The sequence below is a fragment of the Centropristis striata genome, chromosome 8, assembly GCF_030273125.1.
Source record: "Centropristis striata isolate RG_2023a ecotype Rhode Island chromosome 8, C.striata_1.0, whole genome shotgun sequence".
NCBI lineage: Eukaryota > Metazoa > Chordata > Actinopteri > Perciformes > Serranidae > Centropristis > Centropristis striata.
This window is the reverse complement of record NC_081524.1, coordinates 1,800,720-1,812,665: the sequence shown is the minus strand read 5'-3', so window position 1 is coordinate 1,812,665 and position 11,946 is coordinate 1,800,720.

Sequence of the window (11,946 nt, the reverse complement as noted above, 5' to 3'; positions counted from 1 at the left end):
CCTGGCCACCTCCTTCACCAGATATCACTCTCCTGGACTTCTTTCTGTGGGGTTATGTTAAAGATATTGTGTATTCAACAAAGATATGGGACATCACTGAGCTAAAGCAGAAGATCACTGATGCCATTGTGACCATTGATGAGGCTCTGCTGCAGCGAACATGGCAAGAAATCAAGTACCGTCCTGATGTGCTTCGTGCTTCGAGGTGCAAGAAAAACTTCAATATCTACTCCTCATTTTGGATTAATTTCCACATATCATTTGCTTTTGTAATACATGTTTTAAGTTGTAAAGAGAGTACATGGCCACCCTGAATCTTTTTCAAATCAAACTATACCCATATATGATCACTGTAATAAGACAGTCTCTCAGTAGCAAACAATCTTATGCTGTGGTTGGAGTGTGATCAGACATCTGACCGACTTTATTCCCTTCTGAACAGCTGTGGTCATGTGTGTCCCATGTTGTTGCAGAATAAACCCATTGAAATGCTCCGTCCATCTTGACTGCTGTGAATGTGTGGAATAGCAGCCGAAGCAGTACAGAGAAGGTCACTTTGGTGCCGTGACTCGTCGATTCTTCTGCTGGACGCTGGTTTCTTCAGTGAGATCCAGGGATTGTTCTGCTGCTGCTGCTGCTTCTCTGCATGGTATCAGGTAGATGTGTTGCTGTTGTTAAAGTCTCAACTGGACATTGATTATTTTTTTGGCTGTCATGTCTTTTTGGAGTGTGACTGGCTGACAGAGTAACTGTCTGAGTGGATGATCACATTTTGTCCGGTGGGCGGGACATCTCAAGGCTGCTTATTATCCGTCCTGTTCTACGTTCGCAGCACACGCGCGCCTGTTTTCAAGCACATTTTTAAACACGATGTCATTGGCCTCAAAAGGAGACTGCTTTCACTTCACTCATTTCATTTCAAATGTATTTCACGTCAATATTTAGCTGTCCGTGGATAATACAACTCAAGACCAAGGTTCTTTTGCTGCCTAAACAAACAAAAACTGCAAGGTAAGTGGAATGCTTGTAAAATATAGTCTGTGTGTCCCGCCAGCTGTAGTTTGTTAAAAATATTTCATGTTGACACTGGGAAATATGTGTGACCTGGTATTGATGAGTATAGACAATGAATTAATGTTGTTATGACTCTGTGTTTTATTCGGCTTGTACTCGGGCGACGTGTTGTTTATTCAAACAGATAGATGTCTACATACTGTGGAAAACTTCACATTTATTAACTCACCGGCAGAAATAACTGAGTTGGTTATTAAGGCTCACAAGCTGTAAAATATTTGGGAACGTAAAATTTGACAGCGCACAACTTATTATTTATACAGTCTATGATCATGATCATGTAAAGTAAAATATAATATTCTTAACCCTCACATACTGTTCATATGGCGTGTCGTCACAGTAACAATGTCCTCATAAGTGTCTATACTGGATTTTGAACTACAAGTCTATTTAGAATGTATAAATAGCCATTAATTAATATTTCAGAGAGCCTTCAAAGACCAGCAGGTGTCTGTCTCTGTGGGGACCTGGGCAACTGCAGTGGAACAATGGAAAAGTCATCAAATTTCAGGCTAAAAGATTATTTTTTACTGCTGTCAAATGTCAAAATGGGTCTAATTGACCAGGACAGTATGTGAGGGTTAATTATTCAACTGGGTAATGTGTTAGACCTTTTACAGCATTGTGTCATAACTCTCTGACTCCACCCGACACATTCTTGGACAAGAGACAAGAGAGCTGATCAGACAGGAGGAGGAGCAAACAGGAGGTAATCACATAAGTGCAAGTAAGAAGTTGTATTACCAGTCTCCATTTTACACTCGGAGCAGAAGGAGGAAACCTGTCTGAGGCTGGGTGAGTGTTCCTGCTAGAGTTGCGTGTCGAGTTTACTCTAATTATTGATTAATCTGCTGATTTTTTCCTGTTCATTTGTTTAGTCTGTACTTTACGTCAGAAACATTCTCCAAGGTGTTGCTTGAGATTGTTTACTCTTTTCATTTCCTGGTTTCTGAGCCACTTAATGTGTGACACACCCAGAGACAAAATGGAGAACAGACACAGTGTGAAGTCTGACTTATTTTTTGGGTATAAAACAGTTAAAGTTGATCATTACGGGGCGTCCCGGTGGCTCACTAGCCTGGTGGCTCACACTGGTAGAGCGCTTACCACTAAGGCTGAGTCCTTGCTGCGGCGGAGCGGGGTTCGAATCCGACCTGAGCTCCCTTTGCCGCATGTCTTCCCCTTTCTATCTGTCAATAAAAGCATGAAAAATACCACAAAAAAAAATCTTTAAAAAAAAAAAAAAGTTGATCATTATGAGAACTAGAAAATACACATGATTTTGATGAAACTAATATAAACTCTGCTTTTTTAACTGTACTGTGTGTTTCCAGTGTTACTGGTTTACCTCTCAGACCTGAAGATGAGTGACCGTAGTAAAGGACGTCCTCTAGACTTCAGTAATGAACCTGGACCCTCAGACACAAAGTAAGAGACTGTTTCTACTGTAAACTGAAGATGATTCTGTTTGTAATGTTATCTGATAATATATACTCTACCCTGTTCATTATAGTTATATAAGCACAGGACAGAACAGTAAAGATATACATTAGTACAGTAATAAATCTCAATAGTGTTAACTAAACTCAGCACAGTACAGGAAAGAAACGCAGTAAATGTAATAAATAATGTGTTCATCTCTACAGAGAGAGGAAGAGGAGTCATGGTTGTGAGGAGGAGCAGCCGTCCTGCTGTGCTTTGTGTCAGGACGTCCTGAAGGATCCGGTCTCTACCAGCTGTGGACACTGGTTCTGCAGACGGTGCATCACCTCATACTGGGACCAGTCTGCTTCACCAGGAGACTCCTCCTGTCCCCAGTGTGGAAAAAGACCCAGAACTGGACTGCAGTCAGCCAGTGAGACCAGCACTGCACAAGGTAAGACTGTACACCTGTCTGATGATGTCATAGTTTTTGTTGTTGTTCAGCTTAAACATAAAAGATTTATAAAAATCATACAATTGAAAACCCTTTCCTTCTTTTCCCTCCCTCCCTCTTTTCCTGCCTGTCGGGGCTTGTGCAACGTGTAGTTTTTTGCAGAAATGTACATCCAAATAACTTTGCATGTGATATTGGTCGTCCTTAGGCCTGAACAATACACCTGTCATAACAGAGTTGTCTCTTCTAGCAATCGTAGAGACATTGTCTAAAGACATTTTTACTAATAACAGTGCCATAATTTAAATAAGACCAATACAGATTAAATAAAACAGTCCACAGTCCAATTTGTTCCACATTTTTAATGTAAGGAAATCTGTCTGGCATGGGCTTAATGGGCACATAATGAATCCTTTAAGCCTATCCAAATAAGCCCACTTCATAATTTATGGATAAATAAATATACATTTTAAATGAATCAACACAAACTTGCATTTATCCCAGATGGCAAGATGGCAGCAGGCAAGTCGGGTGTGCTTGTGGTGTTTTTAGCATACATGTTTATAAAAGTATTTTTAGACACTGGACCCAAAATCAGGTTTGAAAGGCAGTTACAAAATGTTTGTGACAATACAAACAAACCTTTACTTAATAAACAGTTTGGGTACGGAAAGAAAATCCTCATGGACACATTCCTCTATCCATGCTGGTATCCAGCCAGGCGCAACAATAAGAACAGCGACAAACGGCAAGTAAACGGCGGAAAATTGATAATTTGCATCTGCCTGTTACTATCTGGGGATATACATCAATGCCCAGGTCCGATGCCAAGAACTACGATCTCAAAAAGGCCCATAGCAGGTGAAATGGTCTGCACGAATCACCCAAACGTCGGGAGCCGGCTTTTCTCCATGGTCGCCGCAGGGAGAGGAAGTGCGCGTGGAGACGCCGAGAGATGCAGCGGAGATCCGTCGAGGAGAGATGGCATCAGGCAACGCAAAACTCAGCAGGCCAGATTGGATCTTCGGGCCCCCGTACTCGTAGGCCAGTCACTCTTGGAGGAGCCGGAGAGCACCGGCAGTGAGGGGCCGAACGTGGATTCTTTCCTGGTTATGCGAGGACTACACCTGCTTCATCTCAACATCAGAAGCCTTCTACCGAAAATCACCGAGATTCGGCACCTAAGTAAAAGCAGAAAGGTTGGAATCTTTTGTTTCACTGAAACATGGCTGGATGACTCCGTTAAGGATGCTGAAATTCAATTAGAGAACTATTTGATTGTTAGGAGAGATCGAAACCGCAGAGGTGGAGGGGTGTGCATTTATGTGAGAGCGGACATTGGTTTTAATCACAGAACGGACTTGTATAGCGATCAGATTGAAGCGGTCTGGCTGGATATTTTGCTACCGAAGAGTAAGCCCATACTAATCGGTGCTTGTTACAGGTGTCATGAACCAGCTCATAGATCATGACAAACAAGGAGACCACACATGTTTTGAAGTTATAATAAAGTAATGTTTATTTTATTTAGCAAAAGCAACACAAAGAAACTTAATTATGTGAGTCAGTAAATCAGTGGTGAGGTGTGTGCATGCATGCGACGTGATGAAATGCAGGTGTATAAGCCAAAGCAACCAACCAACCAAACAAAACCAACATAACCAGACCAACTCAACAAACCAAGGTGGAGGCTGTGGAGGAGAAGAGAGAGAGAGAGAACTGAGGCCTCAGCTCCTCTATGTAACCTCAGTAATTGAGAGTGGAGTCAGATGTGCTCCTCCAGCCTCTGCAGACTGGAGGAGTGGCCTGTCCTGTGGCTCCTCCTACACAGGAAGAGAAATCCAGAGTGCCACAACACACAGAGGGGGAGGGGATCATCACACAGGCCGCCTGATCAAACCCAGTTTTATGAACTTTTAGAGGAACTTTGCACAAAGAGGTTGGACTTGATGAAATCTGAAGTTATTTTGATGGGAGATTTTAACACTGATATTCAGAAACACGATGTGTCCGCGTATAAAGCATTGATGAATTTCTGTCGGTCGTTTAGTTTAAAACAGCTGATTAATGAACCTACATGTGTCTAAAATAACACAGAGCGGGGTTATTAATTATAGTTTTCTGTACTAGAAAAGTCCAAGAAAGCAGTGCTTAATTGTCATTCTTCAATTAGAATACGGTCGATGAAAAAGTATAACAAAGAAACATTCAATGAAATTTTGAAACAAATGGATTGGTCTAATGTATTGCAATGTAAAGATGTGAATGAAGCATGGTACTCATTTAAACGCATATTTTTAGAAGTGGTTGATAATATAGCCCCATATAAAGAAATTAGAATAAAACAGAGGACAGAACCTTGGGTAAATGATGAAATCCTTGAGACAATACGGTCAAGAAATAAGAAATATGATAAATTCAGGGCACAGAAGGATAAGCAAAGTTGGGCTGAGTATAAAAAGGCAAGCAATGAAGTCAACAGATTAGTGGTTCATACTAAAAAGGCATACTTTAATGAGAAAATAGCAGAATATAGAAATGACTCAAGAAAGCTATGGAAGTCCCTCAAGCAGCTTGATCATAGTAAAAGGATGAAAACCAAAAACTCCAACATCACTCTAGATCTTGGTAATACAATTACTTCAGATAAGGGGATAGTTGCGGCTGGCTTTAATGAATATTTTTCATCTGTTGCCAGAGAGTTGGTTGGAAAGCTACCTGGCCAGACTCGGCAATATGGGGAAAGTCATGTGCGGGACTATTACTCCCAGTTAGGGGTTCAGCCCAGGAGCTTCTTTTTCGGAAAAGTGTCTGAGGCACTGGTTCTGGAGAAGCTCCAAAGGCTTGATGGTTTTAAAGCCACAGGATTAGATGCCATTCCATCCAGATTATTAAGGGATGCTGCTGAGATCATTACCACGTCCATCACTCACATTGTAAATAGGTCCATAGAACAAGGGCAGTTTCCAAATGATCTCAAGATTGCCAGAGTGATCCCTCTATATAAAAAAGGGAGTAAACAGGACCCGGGCAATTATAGGCCGGTCTCCATTCTCAGTAGTCTGTCAAAGATAATTGAAAAAATCATGTTTGAACAAATTGATAATTACCTTTCATCACAAAACATACTTTATGAATTCCAGTCTGGTTTCCAGAAATCTCACTCTACTGATACATGCTTACTCTTCTTAACAGATTTTATTAAAAAAGAGGTAGATAATGGGAAGTTCTGTGGTATGGTGATGTTGGACCTACAGAAGGCATTTGACACAGTTGACCACTGTGTTTTATTGTATAAATTGAAAGCTATGGGTTTTAGTGAATTAGCAGTCAAATGGTTGGGCTCCTATTTGGGGAATAGAATGCAAGTGGTGGACATTGGGGGTACAATGTCTCAACCTCTTGGCATTGAATGTGGCGTTCCTCAAGGGAGTGTTTTAGGGCCACTTCTCTTTCTTTTATATATTAATGATTTAAAGGCGGTCTGTTCAGCTAATCTTTTTTTATATGCAGATGATTCTGCGCTCGTAGTTTCTCATGAGGATAAAAATATCATTGAGGGGCGTCCCGGTGGCTCACACCGGTAGAGCGCTAACCATGTATGCCGTGTGCTGCGGCGGAGCCGGGTTCGAATCCGGCCTGAGCTCCCTTTGCCGCATGTCTTCCCCTCTGTCACCCCCTTTCTATCTCACACTATCAATAAAGCAACAAAATGCCAAAAAAATGATGAAAAAATTCATTGTCTGGATGTGTGTCATTGAACAATTACTTAGCGCAGAACTTCTAAATGTTAGCAGATGGATGACTGACAACAGGTTATCACTCCATGTAGGAAAAACAGTATCCATTCTTTTTGGGTCAAAGATTAGATTGAAAAAAGCCTCCAGTTTTAAAGTCATAGTTGGAGATCTTGAAATTACAGCCAATGAATCAGTCAGTTACCTTGGATGTGTGTTAGACTGCAACTTAAGTGGCATAGGTCACGCACAGAAGGCAATCACCAAAATAAACCATAGGGTCTGTTTTCTGGCCAGAATTTCAAAATTTCTGGATAGAAAAACAATGGTCATTTTGGCAGGAGCCTTAATTCAGCCGTATTTTGATTATGCATGTGGCTCATGGTATAATGGTGTCACAATTAATTTGAAGCATAGGCTACAGACCACACAAAACAAGTTAATCAGACTTATTTTGGATGTCCCCATGAGAACCCATCTCGAATCATCCCACTTTGATAAGATGGGATGGTTGAAGGTGGAGGATCGTGCATCTCAGATGCAGTTATGTATGGTACACAGGTGTGCTTATGGGGATGTACCCAATTATTTAAAAAATTATTTAAATAGAGTAAAAGAAGTTCACCGCTATTCCACTAGGGGAAGCTTAACAGATTTTGTACCACCTAGAGTTAAGACAAACATGGGTAAAAAGTCCTTTCTTTATGCTGGAACAATTCTTTGGAACAGGTTACCTGGCCCACTTAAATCAATCAGAAGCATATGCAGTTTTAAACAAAACTTGAAAAAATGATTTAAACACCAATCTTAGAATGTTGGCAATCTGTATCTGTCGCATGTATTTAAAAAACTGTAATTTATGTTTTTATGTGACTTATGAATGATTGATGCATGTATGTATGTATGTATGTATGTAAGAATGGTAGTTGTTTGATTTATGTAAGATATGCTGCTACTTGCCCGTCTCCTGCCTTATAGGGACCACAATGGAAATAAGCCTTAGGGCTTTATTGTGTCATCCCTGACTATTTTTTATCTATTTATATTACGTATGACACAGGTTGCTGTTTCATATTTTTTATATCAAGAATGGTCAAATAAAATCAATCAATCAATCAATCAATCAACTTCTTCTTATCAAATCTGCATTATCCTACCTCTCAATAGCTATTTTTATTTTGTCTCAGCTCCAATCATATTGTATTTGGAGTAGGAGGGGCCTGTCTATTTGCTGTGCTGTCAACTAAGAAAAAGCTAAACTTACAATTTGTAGCCATAAACAATTTTCATAGAAAATCAACCTACACTAATACTCATCAGACAGAGCAGAAACATTGCTTTTTGACTTTGAAAAACAATAGATATGTATGTATAATATTGATGTACGTGGATATTTGTTTACAATGAATCAAATGATAATATAATGTAATATAATAGTATAAAGTCAGTTGTCGCAGGATGAATGGCGTGTATACAAGACAACATACACAGCTGATTGGGGAAGCTAAAATGTTGCTGCAGTGATTCAACAACATTGGTTTTTGAATGGATTACAGATATGACATTATTTAGACTGATATTATATTCAGAACATTAAATGTCACTGCACGTATATACACACACAACTTACCTTGTCATCCTGGCTGAGTGATTTCATCCAACTTTTGTTAACAATGGTTAGTTAACTGAAGGTAAATGTAAAAGCTTGGCAAACTAATGTTACTTGCATCAAATAATCAAATGAATGCTGATAGCAAAGCAAGCAGCATGCTAGCTAACCAAGGTGCCCAGATTTGCCTTGAAGCAAGAGATTTTATCCAACTCTCTGTGCTTATGTTACAGGCCTCAGACATGAGTAACCTGTATAAGTTATGTAAAAGGAGAGACAGGATTCAAACGTAGTTGTAGTTCAGCAGGCTGTCCTCTGTCTTTATTAACAGAATTTAACATCTTTTCACTTTTCACATCAATTTCTTACTCAATTAATTTACTTCAATTTGCCCTTCACATTTCAACAAAAAATTATATTTTTAACCACTGAAATTATATTATTATATATGAATTACTAATCTGTCTTAAATCACACAGTACTATTAACACTAACATTGTCATTTTCATGTCTTTCATGGCATTTATCTGCCCTAGTTAAGCATATTAAATTGCTTATTGTGTCCTGCATCACAAACTTATTTAACTTAATGAACAATACCTTATTATCATACAAATACAAACTTATCTATTATGACATAAATGTCAAGAAGCTACAAAAGAAATACGACCGCCATTCTGCGACTCAATCCACAGTGAAAACTCTGCTAAAATGCACAGAAGTCTTTGACCGAAATAAAACACAAATTCTCTTTCTCTTTCTTTGTCAGACACTGTTCCGAATTGTTTTAAAGTAATTGTACACATATTTTGATATAACATCACACATTACTAACCTGTATAAGTTATGTAAAAGGAGAGACAGGATTCAAACGTAGTTGTAGTTCAGCAGGCTGTCCTCTGTCTGAGGGACGGAAGCCCGTTGTCACAACCAGCGCTCACCAACACAATACTCCCCCTTGTGGCGCAAGTGCGCAACTACACTCTCAAAAGTATAAACAGTAAATACCTCCAAACCTGGTCTCTTTCACAAGAAATATACACAATAATATAACAATCACACCTCAACTGTGCCCATACATTTGTGGGTGTCACACTTACGCTATACGGTAGGTTTTGATTCTGTTGTATAGCGCCACAGCAAAATTATAAACAATCTTTTAGCCACAATATGAGCTCATCTTAGGCAATACACGTCCTTGTGTCCGCAGCAACACACCCAACTAGTGTTAAGTCGATTGGATGAAGGGTTGTCCAGATACTTGACTAACAAACACACACACACACACACACAGATTTATAGATGATTTTTGATAAACTTTTTCATATTTTTCCCCTTCTCTTTCAGCAGCTGGCGGTCTGCAGGAAGTTTTAGATGAACATAAGATCAGTCTGAGGAGGAGATGTGAACATGTGACTGAAGGAAGTGATGGAACAGGAAGTAGAACCCACCTCAACAGGATCTACACTGAGCTCTACATCACAGAGGGACAGAGTGAAGAGGTTAATACCCAACATGAGGTGAGGCAGCTGGAGACAGCTTCCAAGATGGAGGCCCTCCATGACACTCCAATCAAGTGCCAGGACATCTTTAAAGCCTTACCTGACCAACAGGGACAAGGCAACTCTGAAAAACAGGGACACGACAACTCGGAAGACTCACCTGAACAACCGAGACTAGTTGACATCTTTGAACAGAGACACGGCATCTATAAAGGCTTAACTGACATCATAGAGGGACAGCATGACACTGCAATCAAGTGCCAGGAAACCTTTAAATCCTCACCTTTCGAAAAGGGATACGACATCTCGGAAGCCTTACCTGACCAACAGGGACACATCAGAGTCGTTCTGACGAACGGCGTCGCTGGCGTTGGAAAAACCATCTTGGTGCAGAAGTTCAGTCTGGACTGGGCAGAGGGTTTGGAGAACCAAGATGTCAGTGTGGTGGTTCTGCTTTCGTTCAGGGAGCTGAACTTGATCAGAGATGAGCAGTACAGTCTTCTGGAGCTGCTCCATGTTTTCCATCCAACATTACAGAAGGTCACAGCAGAGAAGCTCGCCGTCTGTAAACTTCTGTTCATCTTTGACGGCCTGGATGAAAGCAGACTTTCACTGAATTTCAACAACATGGAGGTTGTGTCTGATGTCACAAAGAAGTCATCGGTCAACGTGCTGCTGACAAACCTCATCGAGGGGAATCTGCTTCCCTCTGCTCTCGTCTGGATAACTTCCCGACCCGCAGCAGCCAATCAGATCCCTCCTGAGTGTGTCGACAGGGTGACAGAAGTACGAGGCTTCACTGACGCCCAGAAGAAGGAGTACTTCAGGAGGAGGGTCAGAGATGAAGAGCGGTCCAGCAGAATCATCTCACACATCCAGACATCCAGGAGCCTCTACATCATGTGTCTGATCCCAGTCTTCTGCTGGATCACTGCTACAGTTCTGGACCAAATGACTACAGAGCAGAGAGGAGAGCTGCCCAAGACCCTGACTGACCTGTACTCACACTTCCTGCTGGTTCAGACAAAGAAGAAGAAGCAGAAGTATGATGAGGGACATGAGACGAGTCCACAGGAGCTGATGGAGGCTGACAGAGAAGTTCTTCTGAAGCTGGGGAGGCTGGCGTTTGAACAGCTGCAGGAAGGAAACATCATGTTCTACCAAGAAGACCTGGAGCGCTGTGGTCTCAATGTCACAGAGGCCTCGGTGTACTCAGGAGTTTGTACAGAGATCTTCAAAAGAGAGAGTTTGATCTTCCAGAAAACAGTCTACTGCTTCATTCATCTGAGCGTTCAGGAGTTTCTGGCTGCAGTCTACCTGTTCCACTGTTACACCACCAGGAACACAGAGGTACTGAGGGCTTTCTTTGGGACAGACTGGGACAATGATAGCAGTGATGGCAAAGGTCCCTCATACCTGAAAAAGATCAAAAGGAGAGTCCTGGGGAAATCCCTCAAAAGTGAAAAAGGCCCATCCCTGGATGACTTCTTGAAGAGAGCCATGAAGAAATCCCTAAAAAGTAAAACTGGACACCTGGACCTGTTTGTCCGCTTCCTCCACGGCCTCTCTCTGGAGTCCAACCAGAGACTGTTAGGAGACCTGCTGGGTCAGACAGACAACAGTCCAGAAGTCATCCAGAGAGCCATTAATAATCTGAAGGAGATGAACACTGATGAGATCTCTCCTGACAGAAGCATCAACATCTTCTGCTGTCTGACGGAGATGAACGACCTCTCAGTCCATCAGGAGATCCTAGAGTTTCTGAAGTCAGAGAACAGATCAGAGAAGATACTCTCTGAGATCCACTGCTCAGCTCTGGCCTACATACTGCAGATGTCAGAGGAGGTTCTGGATGAGTTTGACCTGAAGAAGTACAACACAACAGCGGAGGGACGACGTAGACTGATTCCAGCTGTGAAGAACTGCAGAAAGGCTCTGTAAGTTGGGGGGTTTAGGGATGTCACATACTATAATTTAAAACTTGATACAGATAACCAGAAAAATACTAGATACTCACAATTTTCGATACCACAGGGGTATAATCATAAAAAAAAATAAGGACACTAGCCGTGTTTACTTTAGGGGGAAGAGTGTCCGCTGGGAAAGCCTCAGGCCACGCCCTCTTTAATGTCCGCTCACTATGCACGT